Source organism: Trachypithecus francoisi, unplaced genomic scaffold (assembly GCF_009764315.1).
Source record: "Trachypithecus francoisi isolate TF-2019V2 unplaced genomic scaffold, Tfra_2.0 Lachesis_group11, whole genome shotgun sequence".
In the NCBI taxonomy this organism is placed as follows: Eukaryota; Metazoa; Chordata; class Mammalia; order Primates; family Cercopithecidae; genus Trachypithecus; species Trachypithecus francoisi.
In genome coordinates, this window is record NW_022681456.1 from 38,962,697 (window position 1) to 38,981,188 (window position 18,492).

The window sequence follows — 18,492 nt, forward strand, 5'->3', positions numbered from 1 at the left end:
TTTTTTTTTTTTGTTTTTTTTTTTTTTTTTTTTTTTTTTTTTTTTTTTTAGGGCGGAGTCTCGCTCGTGCCCCGGCTGGAGTGCAGTGGCCGGATCTCAGCCACTGCAAGCTCCGCCTCCCGGTTTACGCCATTCTCCTGCTCAGCTCCCGAGTAGCTGGGACTACGCGCCCGCCACCTCGCCCGGCTAGTTTTTGTATTTTTAGTAGAGACGGGGTTTCACCGTGTTAGCCAGGAGGGTTTCGATCTCCTGACCTCATGATCCGCCCGTCTCGGCCTCCCAAAGTGCTGGGATTACAGGCTTGAGCCACCGCGCCCGGCGAGCATTTTTTCATATGTCTGTTGGCCATTTGTATATCTTTTGAGAATTGTCTGTTCATGTCCTTTCGCCAGTTTTTGATGGGAATTTTTTTTTTTCTTGCAGATTTGTTTGAGTTCCTTGTAGATTCTGGTTATTAGTCCTTTGTGAGATGCATAGTTTGTGAATATTTTCTCCCACTCTGTGGGTTGCCTGTTCACTCTGCTGATTATTTCTTTTGCTGTGCTGAAGCTTTTTAGTTTAATTAAGTTCCATCCATTTATTTTCATTTTTGTTGCGTTTGATTCTTGGTCATGAACTCTTTGCCTAAGCCAATGTCTAGAAGAGTTTTTCTGATGTGATTTTCTAGAATTTTTCTGGTTTCAGGTCTTAGATTTAAGTCTTTAATCCATCTTGAGTTGATGTTTCTATAAGGTGAGAGTTGAGATTCCGCTTTCATTCTTTTACATGTGGCTTGCCAGTTGTCCCAGCACCATTTGTTGAATAGGTTGTCCTTTCTCTACGTTATGTTTTTGTTTGCTTTATCAAATATCAGTTGACTGTGAGTACTTGGCTTTGTTTCTGGGTTGTCTATTCTGTTCCACTGATCTATGTGCCTGTTCTTATGCCAGTATCATGCTGTTTTGGTAACTATAGCCTTGGTAGTATAGTTTGAAGTCAGGTAATGTGATACCTCCGGATTTGTTCTTTGTGCTTAGCCTTCCTTGCTTTGCAGGCTCTTTTTTGGTTCCATGTGAATTTTAGGATTGTTGTTTTCTAGTTCTGTGAAGAATGATGATGGTATTTTGATGGGAATTGCTTTGAATTGGTAGATTGCTTTTGGCAGTATGGTCATTTTCACAATATTGATTCTACCCATCCATGCGCATGGCATATATTTCCATTTGTTTGTGTCGTCTATGATTTCTTTCAGCGTTTTTTTGTAGTTTTCCTTGCAGAGGTCTTTTCGCCTCCTTGATTAGGTATATTCCTAAGTATTTTATTTTATTTTTTGCAGCTATCGTAAAAGGGGTTGAGTTCTTGATTTGATTCTCAGCTTGGTGGTTGTTGGTATACAGCAGAGCTACTCATCTGTGTACATCAATTTTGTATCCTGAAACTTTGCCAAATTCATTTACCAGTTCTAGGAGCTTTTTGGATGAGTCTTTAGGGTTTTCTAGGTATACAATCATATCATCAGCAATCTGCAACACTTTGACTTCCTCTCTACCAATTTGGATGCGCTTGATTTCTTTCTCCTCTTTGGTTGTTCTGGCTAGGACTTCCATGACTATGTTGAATAGAAGTGGTGAAAGTGGACATCCTTGTCTTGTTCTAGTTCTTGGGGGGAATGCTTTCAACTTTTCACTGTTCAGTGTAATGTTGGCTGTGGGTTTGTCATAGATGGCTTTTATTAAGGTATGTCCCTTCTATGCCGATGTTGCAGATGGTTTTAATCACAAAGGGATCTGAATTTTGTCATGCTTTTTCTGCGTCTGTTGAGATGATCATGCGGTTTTTGTTTTTAATTCTGTTTATATGGTGTCTTTATATGGTACATTTATTGACTTTCATTTGTTAAGCCAACCCTGCATCCCTGGTATGAAACCCAGTTGATCATGGTGTATTTTCTTTTTGACATGTTGTTGGACTTGGTTAGCTAGTATTTTGTTGAGGAGTTTTGCATCTTTGTTCGTCAGGGATATTAGTGTGTGATTTTCTTTTTGTATTATGTCCTTTCCTGGTTTTGTTATTAGGGTAATACTGGCTTCATAGAATGATTTAGGGAGGATTCCCTTTTTGTGTTTTGGAATAGCTTCGGTAGGATTCATACCAATTCTTCTTTGAACGTCTGATAGAATTCAGCTGTGAATCCATCTGGTCCTGGACATTTTTGTTGTTGTTGTTGGCTTTTTTTTTTTATTACTGTTTCAATCTTGCTACTTGTTATTGACCTGTTCAGAGTTAGTGTCTATTTCTTCCTCGTTTAATCTAGGAGGGTTGTATATTTCCAGGAATTTATCCATATCCTCTAGGTTTTCTAGTTTGTGTGCATAAAGATGTTTATAGTAGCCCTACAAAAGCACACAATCTTTTGTATTTCTGTGTTATCACTTTTGATATCTCCTTTTTTGTTTCTAATTGAGTTGTTTGGATCTACTCTGTTCTCTTGGTAATCTCGCTAATGGTTTGTCAATTTTGTCTTTTCAAAGAACCAGCTTTTTGTTTCATTTATCTTTTGTATTATTTTGTTGTTGTTGTTGTTTCAATTTCATTTAGTTCTGCCCTGATCTTTGTTATTTCTTTTCTTCTGCTTGGTTTTGGTTTGGTCTGTTCTTGTTTCTCTAATTCCATGAGGTGTGAAGTTTGTTAGTCTATTTGTGCTTTCTCAGACTTTTTGATGTAAGCATTGATTACTATGAACTTTCCTCTTAGCACCACTGTATTTGCTGTATCCCAGAGGGTTGATAGGTTGTGTCACTGTTACTGTTCAGTTCAAAGAATTTTAAAATTTCCCTCTTGATTTCATTGTTGACCCAGAGGTCAATTGTGAGCAAGTTTAAATTTCCATATATTTGTATAGTTTTGAAGGTTCCTTTGGATTTAATTTCTAATTTTATTCTGCTGTGGTCTTAGAGAATATTTGATATAATTTTGATTTTCTTAAATTTATTGAGAATTGTTTTGTGGTCTGTCTTGGAGAATGTTCCATGTGTTGATGAAAATAATATATTCTGCAATGGTTGGGTAGAATGTTCTGTAAATATCTGTTAAGTTCATTTGTTTTAGGGTTTAGTCCATTGTTTCTTTGTTGACTTTCTGTCTTAATGACCTGTCCAGTGCTGTTGGTGGAGTATTGAAGTCCTTCACTATTATTTTGTTGCCATCTATCTCATTTCTTAGGTCTAGTAGTAATAGTTTTATAAATTTGGGAACTACAGTGTTAGATGTATATGTTTTTGGGGTTGTGATATTTTCCTGTTGGACTAATCCTTTTATCACTATATAATGTCCCTCTTTGTCTTTTTAAACTGTTGTTGCTTTAAAGTTTGTTTTGTCTGATATAAGAAGAGCTATTCCTGCTCACCTTTGGTTTCCATTTGTGTGCAATATCTTTTTCCACCCCTTTACCTTGTAAGTTTATATGAGTCCTTATGTATTAGGTGAGTCTCTTGAAGGCAGCAGATGCTTGGTGGATTTTTATCCATTCTGTTATTCTGCATCTTTTTTTTTTTTTAATTGAGACAGAGCCTCACTCTGTCACCCAGGCTGGAGTACAATGACATGATCTCGGCTCACTGCAACGTCTGCTGCCCGGGTTCAGGCGATTCTCATGCCTCAACCTCCTGAGTAGCTGGGATTACAGGTGCCTGCCACCATGCCTGGCTAATTTTTTTTATTTTTAGTAGAGACAGGCTTTCACCGTGTTGGCCCAGCTGGTCTTGAACTCCTGACCTCAGGTGATCTGCCCACCTCGGCCTCCCAGAGTGCTGGGATTACAGGTGTGAGCCACCATGCTGGCCTCTGTATCTTTTCAGTGAAACATTTAGGCAATTTACATTCAACAACAGTATTGAGATGTGAGATACTGTTCTGTTCATCATACTAGTTGTTGCCTGATTACCTTTTTTTTTTGTTTACATTGTGTTATTTTTCTGTAGGTCCTGTGAGATTTATGCTTTAAGGAAGGTTCTGTTTTGATGTTTTGAGGTTGTTTCAAAAGTCAGAGCTCCTTTTAGCAGTTCTTGTAGTGCTGGCTTGGTGGTAGTGGTGAATTCTCTGAGCATTTGTTTGTCTGAAAAAGACTTTATTGCTCTTTCATTATGAAGTTTCGTTTTGCTGGATACAGAATTATTGGTTGACAATTTTTTTGTTTAAGGAGACTAAAGGTAGGACCCAATTCCTTCTAGCTTGTAGGGTTTCTGCTGAGAAATCTGCTGTTAATCTATTAGGTTTTCCTTTGTAGGTTACCTGATGCTTTTGCCTCACAGCTGTTAAGATTCTTTCCTTTGTCATGACTTTAGATAACCTGATGACTGTGTGCCTTGGTGTTGATCTTTTTGTGATGAATTTCCTGGGTGTTCTTTGAGCTTCTTGTGTGTGTGTGTGTGTGTGTGTTGTGTGTGTGTTGTGTGTGTGTGTGTTTTAGACCAAGTCTCACTCTGTCGCCCAGGCTGGAGTGCAGTGGCGCGATCTTGGCTCCTTGCAGCCTCCGCCTTCCAGGTTCAGGTGATTGTCCTGCCTCAGCCTCCTAGCTGGGACTACAGGTGCACGCCACCATGCCTGGCTAATATATATATATATATATTTTTTTTGTTTAGTCGAGGTTTCACCATGTTGGCCAGGCTGGTCTCAAACTCCTGACCTTGAGTGATCCTCCTACCTTGGCCTCCCAAAGTGCTGGATTACAGGCATGAGCCACCACACCTGGCCAAGCTGCTTGTATTTGGATGTCTAGATCTCTATCAAAACCAGGGAAGTTTTCCTCAATTATTCCCTCAAATAGTTTTCTAAACTTTTAGATTTCTCCTCTTCCTTAGGGACAGCAGTTATTCTGATGTTGGGTCTTTTAACATCCCAAGTTTCTTGGAGGCTTTATTCATTTTTTAAAATAATTTTTTCTTTTCTTTTCTCTTTTCTCTTTTCTTTTCTCTTTCTTTTCTTTTCTTTTTCTTTTTCTTTCTTTTTTTTTTTTTTGAGATGGAATCTCCCTGTTGCCCACACTGGAGCGCAGTGGCACGATCTTGGCTCACTGCAACCTCATTCTCCCAGGTTTAAGTGATTCTCCTGCCTCAGCCTCTTGAGTAACTGGGACTACAGGTGTGCACCACCATGCCCGGCTAATTTTTTGTATTTTTAGTGGAGATGAGATTTCACCGTGTTAGCCAGGATGGTCTTGATCTCCTGACCTCGTGGTCCACCTGCCTTGGCCTACTAAGGTGCTGGGCTTATAGGCTGAGCCACTGCACCCAGCTAAAATTATTTTTTCTTTGTCTTTGTCAGATTGGGTTAATTCGAGGGCCCTGTCTTTGAGCTCTAAAGTTCTTTCTTCTACTTGTTTAATTCTGTTGTTGGAACTTTCCATTGTATTTTGTGTTTCTCTAAGTGTGTATTTAATTTCCAGAAGTTGTGGTTGTCTTGTTTTTATGATGCATATTTCTCTGGAGACTTTTTCATCCATATCCTGTTTTTTATTTTTTTTTTATTTGTTCAAGTTGGTTTTCACTTTTCTCTGGTGCCCCCTTGAGTAGCTTAATAATCAACCTTCCGAATTCTTTATCTGGCAATTCAGAGACTTGTTCTTGGTTTGGATCCATTGCTGGAGAGCTAGTGTGATCTTTTTGTTGTCTTGTCTTAAAATTTCATATTATTCAGATCAAGTTGTTGTCAAACTTTGTTTTGTCATGTTACTAGAATTACTTTTCTAGTTCCTTTTCATTTGTGTGTTTCAGTGGAAAGATCTGGAACTGAAGGACTGCTGTTCACTTTTTTTTTTTTTTGTCCCACGAGGTGATTCCTTGATGTGGAGTCACCCCCTTCCCCTAGGGATGGAGCTTCCTAAGAGCCAGACTGAGGTGATTGTTATTACCGTTCTGGGTCTAGCCACCCAGCAGGGTTACTGGGCTCCAGGCTGATGCTAGCGAATGTCTGCAAGTTGTCTTGTGATACAATCTGTCTCAGGCCTCCCAACTGTGGATACCAGCACCTGCTCCAGTGGAGGTGGCAGGGGAGTGAATGCTGGTTAGGCTAGCAGTTGAAGTTGTCATGTGGACAGACTCAGGACCTGTGAGTGTTGCAGGCAGTAGAATTAGCTGTTGTTTTCTCCTTTGAAACAGAGTTGTTCTGTTATGAGTTGCTGTAATGGCTTGAGTTGGTTGGCCTCCAGTCAGGAGGTGGCACTTTCAAGAGAGCAGCAGCTGCGGTAGTAGAAGGGGGTATAATCTTGCCCTATGTTGGCAGGGTAAATACTGAGGTTTCTCAGACGATGGACAGGCCCATAGAGCTCCGGAGAGTTCATGTCTTTTGTCTTCGGAGTTTTTTGGCTGTCTTGTGGAATTTGCATCAGTAAGCTGCTTTTTTCAAAGGGTCTGTCTGTTTTTTGTGGACAGTCACCCAGAAGTATCATTAGAGGACAAATGGATATGCTCTAGCAGTAACAAACTGGGGGAAGCTTACTAAGTCCTGTTTGTTCAGATTCCTCTTTGTGTCTTCTTTCCTACAGGTATAGGAAGGACCCCTCTGGATTGAGGATCTTATGACCTACTTTAGAGGAAGGTGAGATAAACCTTCTTGCTTCTGCTTTTTTCTCAAATGCCAAGGTGCCGTATTTTGGGTAAATTCAAAATATGTCTTAAATCCCATCTTTGCGCTTCTGTTGTAGAAAGAACATGTGAGTAGAGGGGGATTTATAAACGGAGAGAGGTTAGGAACTGGGGTGTAAATTTCAGTATTATTCAGATCAAGTAATAGATGAAGCTTTGAGAGGTGCAGCTTGACTTTTCTTACGAGATGGGATAAGGGACCAGAGAATAAGGAAGAGTATTTAATAATTTCAGTTCAAGTGAAGGGACTAGTATAATGCTTTATACAGGTTGAGGATCCCTAATCCCACAATCCAGAATGCTGTAAAATCTGAAACTTTTTGAGCACCAACATGACACCATGTGGAAAATTTCAAACGTGACCTCATATGATGGGTTGCAGTCAAAATGCAGGTGCACAACATAACAGTTTATTAAGCATCCTCAAGGGAAAAATAAAATTACCTTCAGGCTATGTGTGTGTATAAAGTATATATGGAACATAAATGAATTTTATGTTTAGACTTGCATCTCATCCCCAAGATGCTCATTATGTATATGCAAATATTCTAAAATCTGAAAAAATTCAAAATCTGAAATCCTTTTGGTCCCAAGCATTTTGCATAAGGGATATTCAACTTGTATTTACAGTTTGTAAAGTGCTTTTGCCTACCTAATATTGTGACATTTTTAAGAGTTTGATTTCTCAACCTTAATTTTTCAAATATATTATTATACTTGTACAAATTATCTCATTACTATGGTTTCGAGCTTTCCTATTTTCTAAACCAGTTTTCTTGCGTCTCTGCTGTAAAAAATATTTTCTGAGATAATTTGTATAATTTGAAAAGTCTTACCACAAGGTGTCATTGTAATCTGTAAAAAGAATTTTCATGTAAACATTTGCAGTATCAGTTGTACAATTTTTACATTTTTTGTGTTTAAACATTTTTTTGTTTCATCTGTTCCTTATTTTTTAGTTGTAACCTAATAGATTGTGTATCTCTTGTATTAAAGAAAAAAATAAAATAGCTCATGTTCTTGAGTTCTCATATTTTTTCACAAACATACGCTTTCCACCCACAAATTCTTTTAGAGTGTGTTGCTATAGAGATGATTTGTTTGAGGGAAAGAATGAGGAGGAGTAGCAGCAGGTGGACATTTAAGGAACAAAATCCTCATTTTATGTCTTTGTTCCTGACAGAGCCAGCTTTAGAGTTTGCCCCTCTGCTTTTGAAATCCCTATGGAAGAAAGGTGGATATTCTGAGTGTTTTACAGTGATGGTGTTTGCAGTTTACTAAGATTGATTTGCCAAAGGTCAGTGTACAGTATTCCTCATTCTTATGTAGGATTAGTGCTTGAAGTAATTGTAATCTTTGAAGCAACCTGTCTTCCATTTTAACTGGATTCCATTTTAGTGTTCTTTGCTTTCCTATCTTGGTTTCCTGATTGACCTTTTAACTAGTGACATTAAAATACTTTTTGCTGGAGGATGGGTATAGGTATCTAATTATTAACTCCTGCTCTTGCTGCCCCCAAGTTAATTTTTTCCCCTCCCCTCCCCTCCCCTCTCCTCTCTCCTCTCTTCCCCTTTCGTTTCCTTTCCTTTCGGGACAGGGTCTCACTGTGTCACCCAGGGTGGAGTGCAGTGGTGCGATCTCGGCTCACTGCAGCCTCAACCCTCCTGGGCTCAAGCGATCCTCCCACCTCAGCCTCCTGAGTAGCTGGGACCATAGGCTCATGCTACCTTACCTGGCTAATTTTAGTATTTTTCATAGAGACAGGCTTTCACCATGTTGCCTAAGCTGTTCTTGAACTCCTGAGCTCAAGCCATCTGCCTGCCTTGACCTCCTAAAGTGCTAGGATTATAGGTGTGAGCCACTGCGCCTGGCTTCAAATTAATTTTCAAGATTATTGACTACCTGCTGCTACTGTCTTAGTTAAGGCCCTCATTATTGCTTTCCTGGACCTTTGATCTCCTTTTTCTCTTTCTTCTATTGCTCCTCCTCAAATCTGTCCTCCACAAATAAACCACTTATTTTTCTGAAATGTAAATGTGAGTCTACCCTATAATGTCTTCTATCCATCTAAGTTTAAAGTCTTTCATTGGCTCTCCAAGACCATGGGATAAACTCCAGTCTTCTGCATGTGGCCTTCAAGGCCCTACCTTACCTCCCCAGGGTGTTCTCTCCCCTGCCCTCCACGCCTAATGTTCTTCTCCTTAATCTCCAAGACTTTGCACTTGATGTTTCTTCTTTGCATCCCTTTCTTAATTTTAGCTGTTTCTTTGTGAAGTTTCCCCTGGCAACTTCACTAGCAGAACTAGGGTTCTCTCCCTTGTCCATTCATATTACTGGTAACTATGTTATAATATTTTTATAATTTTTTGGAAGTTCCTCTTTTTTAAAACTGGCACATTATTTACAAATTTATGAGGTATATGTGTATTTGTTACATGCATAGAATGTGTAGTGATCAAGTCAGGGTACTTGGGGTATTCATCACCTTGAGTGTTTACCATTTCTATATGTTGGGAATATTTCAAGTCCTCTCTTGTAGCTACTTTGAAATATATATGATTCAAATTAATTATTATTAACTGTATTCTGTGCAACATTAGAACTTGTATTGTCTGTCTAACTGGATATCTGTATTCATTAACCAAACTTCCTTTATCCCACCTTCCCCCATACACATACTTCCTGGCCTTTGATATCATTTTATTCTCTACCTCCATGAGATCAACTTTTTTTTAAGCTCCCACATGAGTTAGAACATGTGGTATTTGTCTTTTTGTGCCTGGCTTATTTCACTTGTAATGACCTCCAGCTTTATCCATATCGCTACAAGTGACATGATTTCATTCTTTCTCATAGCTGAGTAGTATTTCACCATATATATATACCACATTTTAAAAAAATCAGTTCAGGCCAGGTGCGGTGGCTCATGCCTATAATCCCAACACTTTGGGAGGCCAAGGTGGGCGGATCACGAGGCTAGGACATTGAGATTGTCCTGGCTAACATGGTGAAACCTTGTCTTTACTAAAAATACAAAAAGAAAAAAATTAGCCCAGCATCGTGGCGGGCGCCTGTAGTCCCAGCTGCTTGGGAGGCTGAGGCAAGAGAATGGTGTGAATTCGGGAGGCAGAGCTTGCAGTGAACCGAGATCGCGCCACTGCACTCCAGCACTCCAGCCTGGGTGACAGAGTGAGACTCCATATCAAAAAAAAAATTCAATTCATCCGTTAATGTACACTTAAGTTGATTCTGTATCTTTGCTATTGTGAATAGTGCTGCAATAACCACCTGAGTCCAGGTATCTCTTTGACATGCTGATATCTCTTCCTTTGAATAAATACCCCATTGTGGGATTACTAGATTGTATGCTAGTTCTACTTTTAGTTTTTTGAGAAATCTTCATGCTGTTTTTCATAGTAGCTGTACTAATTTACATTCCTACCAGCAGCGTATAAGTGTTCCCTTTTTCTCCACATCCTTGCCAGCATCTGTTGTTATTACTTTTTTTATAATAGCTATTCTAATTGGGATAAGATGATATGTTACTGTGGTTTTGATTTGCATTTCCCTGGTAATTAGTGATGTTGAGCATTTTTTTGTGTACCCATTGGTCGTTTGTATGTCTTCTTTTGAGAAATGTTTATTTGTGGCCTTTGCCCACTTTTTAATGAGACTTTTTTGTTTTTGTTTTTGTTTTTTTTCTGTTAAGTTTTGACTTCCTTGTGTATTCTAGGTATTAGTCCCTTGTCAGATGAATGGTTTGCAAATATTTTCTCCCGTTCAATGGGTTTTTTCCTTCACTCTGTTGGTTGTTTCCTTTGCTGTGTTGAAGCTTTTTAGTTTAATATAGTCCCACTTGTCTATTTTTGTTCTTGTTTTCTGTGCTTTTGAAGTGTTAGCCATAATATCTTTGCTGAGACCAATGTCCTGAAGTGTTTTCCCTGTGTTTTCTTCTAGTAATCTTATAGTCTTTGGTCTTATGTTTGCGTCTTTGATCCATCTTGAGTTGATTTTTGTACATATGAGAGGTAGGGATTCAATTTAATTTTTCTGCATATGGATATTCAATTTTCCCAGCACCATTTATTGAAGGGGACATTCTTTTCCAAATGTATGTTCTTGGTGCCATTATCAAAACTAGTTGGCTATTCATGGATTTCTTTTTGGGTGTAATAATATTTCCTTTGTATATCTGGGTGCTCTTGTGTTGGGTGCATATATGTTTAGAATTGTTATCCTCTTGCTGAATTGATCCTTTTACTATTACATCATGACTTTTGTCTCTTTTTACTGTTTTTGACTTAAAGCCTATTTTAACAGATATATGTATAGCTACTCCTGCTTCTGCTCCCTTTTGGTTTCTGTTTGCATAGAATGTCTTTTCCCATCCCTTTACTTTCAGTCTATGTGTTTTTATAGGTGAGATGAATTTCTTTTAAGTGGTATATAGTTGGGTCCTGTTTTGTTTTATTTTAATTTTAAAGATCTATTCAGCTGGTCTGTTTCTTTTCAGTGGAATGACGTTTAATCCATTTACATTCAAGGTTGTTATGGATATGTAGGGGCTTGTTTCTGTCATTTTATTAATTGATTTCTAGTTGTTCTTTGTTCTTATTTATTATTATTGTTTGATGGCGTTCTATAGTGGTAACATTTGAGTCTTTTCCTTGCTTGTGTGTTTGCCCTACTAGTGGATTTTATATTTTTGTATATTTTCCAGGTGTAAGACTCCCTTAAGCATTTCTCATACGGCTGATCTAGTGGTGATGAATTCCCTCAGCTTTTGCTTGACTGAGAAAGATTTTATTTCTCCTTCATTTATGATAACTTTTCTGGGTATAGTATCCTTGGCTGAGAGTTTTGGGTTTTTCCCCCAGCACTTTGAATATGTCGTCCCATTGTCTCCTGGCCTGTAAGGTTTTTGTTGAGAAATCTGCCATTAGTCTCATGGGGATTCCTTTATAAGTAACTGGGCACTTTCTTTTGCTGTTTTTAGAATTCTCTTTTTGTCTTTGATTTTTGACAGTTTGACTATAACGTGCTTTGTGGAAGACCTTTCTGCATTGTATTTGTTTGGGGATCTTTGAGCCTCTTGTGTCTGGATGTTTAAATCCCCTGCTAGACTTGGGAAGTTTTTATCTGTTATTTTATTAAGCAGGTTTTCTATGCATTTTATTTTCTCTTTGCCTTCTGAAACTCTGAAAATGAGAGTATTTAGTTGCCTTATGCTGCCCATGTGTCTGTCACAAAGGCTTTACTCATTGTTTTTTATTCTTCTTTATCTTTTGTCTGATTGGGTTATTTGAAAGACCTATCTTCAGGTTTTGAGGTTCTTTCTTCTGCTTGATCTAGTCTGTTGTTGAAGTTGTCAAGTGTATTTTGTATTTCACTCAGTGAATTCTTCAGATCCAGAATTTGATTCTTTTTTTTTTGAATGATACCTATCTTTTTCATAAATTTCTCATTCATATTCTAGGAATTGTTTTTCTGATTTCTTTATGTTATTTTTCAGTATTCTCTTGTATCTCACTGAGCTTTTTTAAAATCAGTATTTTAAATTCTTTTTCCAGAATTTTGTGAATTTCTTTTTGATTGGGATTTGTTGCTGGAGAATTACTGTGTTCCTTTGGAGGTAGGATATTTTCTTACTGTGATGTTAGTAGCTGGGTGGGTGAGCCCAATCTCAGGTTCCTGGGAAGAGTTCTTAGTTCCCAGTGGTGGCTGAGTTGTGTGATCTCCAGGCCTCTGGATCGTGTGCTTTGGCATGGAGGGTGGGCAAGGCTAGGTAGGCTTGTCTTTAGACTCCGCAGTGGTGCCTGTAGGTGCTGGCTGTGTTAGGAAGGGTGGGGTGATCCTTAGGCCCTCAGCGCAATGTTCATGTTGTGGGAGGCAGTGCCTGTGCTGCAGCCCTACTTCTGGGGAGGGTAGAGTTGCTTTCAGTGATACCAGCTATATGCAGGCAAGTATTAGAAACATGCATTTCACTTGCATTTTAGCCCTGGTGGTGGCAGACCCTACTTGGCTTGTGTTTCAGCCCTGGCATTGCAGCCTGTGTTTCACTCACATTTTAGTCCTGGTGGTGGCAGCTCATGCTTGGCTTGTGCTTTAGCCTGGGCAGTGGAAGCTCATGCTTTGCTTATTCCTTAGCCCTGTTAGCACAGTGATGGCAGCTGTGGGTGAGGGACTCTGGGCACATGAAAATAAGTGGTGGCTCCACTGCTGGAAGCAGTGGGTGGGATTGGAGCCAGAGGCGTGCACTTTGACCCCAGCATCAGGAACCAGGCATGGTGGTTGCTGTGGGCTGGGTATGTCAGCGGGACTCCAGGGATGTGAAGAGACAGGTGCTGTTAAGCCCAAGCGCAAGGTGCAGTCTGTTGGGACTGGGTTCTCAAAACGGTGTCTTACTATAGCTGCTTGGGACCGGGATGGGGAGTGGGGAGGTTAGTGTGCCCCAGCCTGTGCTCCCTCTCTGGAAGAGTGCTGTTGTGCAGTCTTCATGCAGCTCCCTATGTTAGTTTCAGGGCCTGTGAGGGTCCAGGGCCTCTACTGTGGCTAGGATTGCAGGTGTCCATGGTGGGAATGTGGACCCCTGGGCATCTCTCATTTACCCTTTCCCCAGACTGGGGAGTCTCTCCAGGCTCTTAGCTGATCTCAGATAAGCAGGCTGCCTCGTTTCTCTCTCCTTTCTTGATTTAGGTGTTTCCTGTCACCTCTTTGTTGAATTCCTTAATGTTTTACAATTCAAAAACTTTCTGAATTTATGACTTTGAATAGGTAATATATGCACATGGTAAAAAAATTTTAAGTCCAAAAAGTTTAAATCGTCCATTTTCTCTCATCCTTATTCAGTCGGCAATTGTTGGTTAACGAGTATATTCTGCTGACCATTGTAAACTCCTTGAGGACAAGGGTTTTCTTTTATTTATTTCTGTATTCCTGTATCCAACAAAATGTCTAGCATATTAAAAGTACTTAGAAAATATCCATGGAGTATTCTGAATGTAGGCAGGCTCTTCTTTCCTGATGAGAAGTGTGCTTGACTTGATGGTCTGTTTATTTTTTTATATCTCTCAAAACCCTTTTACTATAAGTAGACCATTCAGTAAATATGGTATAGCAGTCACTTAATCATATTGGTTGTTTAATCAGTTTTTAGAAGTATATGGTTTTAACATTAACCTGCGTGTCTGTCTTGAGGATGGCTTTTACTTATCTCCTTTTTCTGGCTGTGAAAAATTTTATACTTGCTTTGTGACAGATTTGAAATAATAAAGAGAATGTGTCAGCTTCAGTAAAAATATCAGTTAAATTCAGTTTTAAATATCAATTTCTCTTTAACTTTTCAGACCAAGGCATAAATCTCATGGAAATAAAATTAAATCAGGATTTATTTAAAAAACAATTTTCAGGATATGTTGTTGCATCCGTAGACAATCTTTATTGTGTATTAGCAGCCATATTATGGGTAGCCTTTTCTATTTCAGAAGAAAGGTGGGACTGTGAGCAAAGAAGAATATACAACTGAGACAGAGGTGCTGAGTGCTCATAAATCTTCTGAAAGTCCTCATGTTATTGTAACAGACCTTACATTAAGAAATGTTAAAATGAATTCGGACAAGAATCATCTTTGCCTTTCAGATCACAACTTTCAGAGACTTTGGTAATTTACACTAAGCATTTGAGGTTGACTCATTACTATGTCCTGCTTTCTAGAATTATTTTGTGTGAATTAAGCTGTGCAGAGGCAGACAGTACAATCGTAAAAATAGAATAACATTTTAATTTAGAGTGCTTGGTGGTTGATTGCTAACCACTCGAATACATATCTTCTTCCTTTTCTCTTTCCTTGCTCTCCCTTGTTTCTTTCTAAATCACAATTACAGAGCCTGGCACCTTACCAGGGCTTTGAAGGGTCTGCTCCCAGCTGCACTTCAGGTTCTGGCAGGTTGTCAAGTTGTGACATTTTTTTGGTATGCAAGACATCCTGGATGGCTATCCAAAGGCTGTTTGGGTGACTAGTGTAGGATTATCTCTGGATTTTGAAGAAATTCATTTCGAATGTTTTGTTTGTAAGTAAAGTAAATGCCGGGTGTAGGTCCTCCCTAGACTTTTAATGTTGTTTTTAAAAAACATCATTCACTTTGAGGGCATGTAGTATTTAAAGCATTGTTTTGAAATGTTCAAAGGCATAGCATGTGCTTTTAATGGAATGTGTTTTGGAAGCTTTCCATGAGCATCAGCAGCTGTGCTTTTTGAATATTTTGAATTACCATACTTTGGGGCAGACATTGTACTACTCACTGCTTAAAAAATACAGTGCCTATGTAAAATAAAATGTCATGTGGAGGTCTGTAAAGCTGGGACCAGTCAGAAGAAGTGGTAAGAAGGACACATGGATGTGATTATGTATTTGTAATGGTTGCAAAGAGAAGATGAAGAATTTGGAAAAAGGTTGTACTAGTCTTTTAAAAACTGCCTTTCACTGAGACTAGCCCAGCAAATGCTCACTGATTAACGGCTAATCGAGATAATGTTTAACTTTTTTTCCCTTATTTCTGTTTGAACTTTGTACTTAAAAAAATTTTCAATATGAATTTTTGTATTTAGTAAACTCTGCACAGTAGGAGACGTTTTATTGTGTATTTCAGGCATCTAATGCATGTGTAAGTGTCTTGCAAGTTATTGATAGCTGTGTGTTGACTGATCGAAATCAGAGAAGTCTAACCATGGTAGGAATTTAAAATTGTGTTAGAAATTTTGAGTTTGATAAATTTTATTGTAAGTAAATATTAATACAAGAGAAAGCCATTGTATTAGTTACTTCTGGCTGCTGTTACAAATTACCATATAATAGGTATCTCAAAACAACAACAAAATTGTTCTTTCAAAGTTTTAGAGATTAGAAGTCAGAAATCAAGTTGTTGGCCAAGCCACGTTCCCTCTGAAGTCTCTGGGGCAGAATCCTTTCGTTGCCTTTTCCAGCTTTTTGTGGCTGTAGGTTTTGCTTGGCTTATGGCTGTATCTTTCCAGTCTCTGTCTCCGTGGTCACATTGCCTCTTCTGTCTCAAAACTCCCTCTCCTTCTCTCTTAGAAGGTTACATGTGATTGTTTTGGGCTCACCTAAATAATCCAGCATAAGCCCCTCCTCTTAAGATCCATAATTTAATCACCCCCACCCCTTTTTTAAAACTATGTAAGGTAATATTCGTAGCATCCAGAGATTAGGAAATGACATATTTTGAGGGGCTAGCATTCAGCCCACTATTGTTTGGAAGACTGTTTCTGAATTTGGGAAGAAAAGTGAATTGAGCACATTATTTGTTCATTTGTTATTTTTGAGCTCTTAATATGCGCCTGTGGTTGTTTAGGTGCTGGAGTTATGAACATGAGTAAGACATGTTTCTTGTCATGGACAAAGTTACATTCCATGTGTTATGTATATTAAAATGCAAGAGAAAACACAGAATAGTGAACTATATATGTTTGGTAGGGTCTTTACTTCATGGAGGAAGTAATGCATTCCTGAGCTGGGTTTTGAAGGCTGAATAGGAATTCACTAGATCAGAGTACAAAGAGATGGAAAAAGCCTTCTGAGCAAGGAAATTAGCATTTACAAAGCCATGGAGGTAGAAAACAGCAGTATGTGCTCAGGAAGCTAATGGTAATTAGTGCAACGAGACAAATTTTAGATTTGTTTTGTTTTCTTTTTTTTTTTTGAGATGGAGTCTTGCTCTGTTGCCCAGGCTGGAGTGCAGTGGTGTGATCTTGTTTCACTGCAAGCGCCACCTCCCGGGTTCACGCCATTCTCCTGCCTGAGCCTCCTGAGTAGCTGGGGCTACAGGCGCCTGCCACCGCGCCTGGCTAATTTTTTTTTTTTTTTGTATTTTTAGTAGAGACAGGGTTTCACCATGTTAGCCAGGATGGTCTCAATATCCTGACCTCGTGATCCACCTGCCTTGGCCTCCCAAAGTGCTGGGATTACAGGTGTGAGCCACCACACTGGCCTGTTTTCATTTTTAATATACACATTAGCTATTAAAATCTCCCATTTTGCTGGCTACAAAGTAAATATTCTTTGCTGTGATGGTTCTTAGGGCAAAAATCTTTTCAAAGATTAAGAAGATCTATGAACAGCCTTTAAGTACATGAAAAAGTGCTTCAGGAAAATGTAAATTAAAATCACAAGGAGATACCACTTTATGCCTCCTAGAATGGCTACAATTAAAAGGACTCACGACACCACGTAAAAGGACTCACGACACCACGTTATTAACCCCCACAACATGTGGATTTGGTTGCTTGGCGGGTATCATCAACTTGGTGCTCACAACCAAGGAGGATTTAGCATGAGGATTTTATTACTTGCAACAAGTAAGGAGAACATGGGGATAGTTCCCAAAGCAGGGGCCCAAGTCAGGTTTTATAAGTGTAGGATAACAAGGCGTGATCTGATTGGATCTTGCAGTGAGGTGGTGTGGAGGCATGATCTGACAGGATCCCACCATGGGATGATGCCAGAGCTTGATCTCATTGGATCCTGGATCCTGCCATGCAGTGTCTGCTTCTTAATTCAGTCCCCATTCCTTGGTCCAAGCACTTAGGTTCCTCCTGAGATTGCAGTCTTGGCTCATCTTGGCATGCTTAGGTTATGTGAGCTGAGGGTCCATGGCAACTGAAAAATGACTCACAATTTGTTACATAAAAGTTGAACCAGATTGGTCTGGTGCAGCTACAAGGTATTGGGAAAAATGTGGAGCAAACAGAATTCTGAGTATGTTGGCCGGACATGGTGCCTCACACGTGTAATCCCAGCACTTTGGGAGGCTGAGATGGGCGGGTCACTTGATGTCGGGAATTCAAGACCAGCCTGACCAACATGGAGAAACCCCATCTCTACTGAAAAGACAAAATCAGCCAGGTGTGCTGGTACATGCCTGTAATCCCAGCTGCTTGGGAGGCGGAGGCAGGAGAATCACTTGAACCCAGGAGACGGAGGCTGTGGTGAGCTGAGATCACACCATTGCACTCCAGCCTCAGCAACAAAAGCGAAACTCCATCTCAGAAAACTAAACTAAACAAAACAAAATTCTCATATGTTTTTGGTTGGAATAGAAAATGGTACAACCACGTTGGAAAAAGATTTGGCAATTTCTTACACAAAGTTAAATATAAACCTGCTCCATGACCCAGCAATTCCACTCTTAAATGTTTATCACCACCCACCCCCAATCTGAAAATGTGTCCACAGAAAGTCTTGTACAAGAATATTCATAGCAGCTGTATTCGTTGTAAGCAGAAACAACCAAATGTGCATCAGCAGGAGAATGGATAAACAATATGTGGTATGTTTAAATGATGAAATGCTACTCAGCCTTATAAAGGAACAAAGTACTGAGATACACAAAAACATAGGTGAATCTCACAGTCACTTGGGTGAAACAAGGCAAATACATGAGAGTACATACCGTATGATTTCACTTTAATATGTTCTGGATCAGGTGGAACTGTGGTGAGAGTACCCACAAAAGTGGTTGCCTCTTGTGGGTGGGGTGATTGGGAAGGCATATGAAGGAACTTTCTGGAGTGATGGGACTGTTTTATATCTTGATGAAATTGAGACTTTCTTGAGTTCTTTTGTGAACTCATGAAATTGTGTACATTCATGTGCTACATATAACCACATACACAACAGTGGTACCATAAGATTATAAGGGAGCTAAAAAATTTTTTATTGCCCAGTGATTTGTGTTACAATTGCTGTTGGAAATGGGTATTAAGTGTTGTGGAAATCAAAACTAAGACAAAGGATCTCTCAGCTAATTTACTTTCTGCGGAAAGGGTGCCGCTTGCTAGCAGTCGTGCCACGAGAGCA

At 39.3% G+C, this 18,492-nt stretch overlaps 1 protein-coding gene across 16 annotated transcripts in view; it reads left to right on the forward strand.

Annotated features, from left to right (window-relative positions):
* The window catches only part of CEP83 (centrosomal protein 83), a 185,531-nt gene that overhangs the window by 18,924 nt on the left and 148,115 nt on the right, over positions 1 to 18,492 (forward strand). For 10 of the 16 annotated variants that reach the window (XR_004439673.1, XM_033221046.1, XM_033221048.1 and 7 more), the window contains 2 exons: positions 6,521 to 6,573; positions 7,804 to 7,917. The exons of 3 other annotated variants lie outside the window; for them this stretch is intronic. The gene's annotated coding sequence lies outside the window, so the exon portion shown is untranslated. The remainder of the gene's footprint in view (positions 1 to 6,520; positions 6,574 to 7,803; positions 7,918 to 18,492) is intronic. 3 more of the 16 variants (XM_033221050.1, XM_033221047.1, XM_033221059.1) reach the window with 1 other exon arrangement.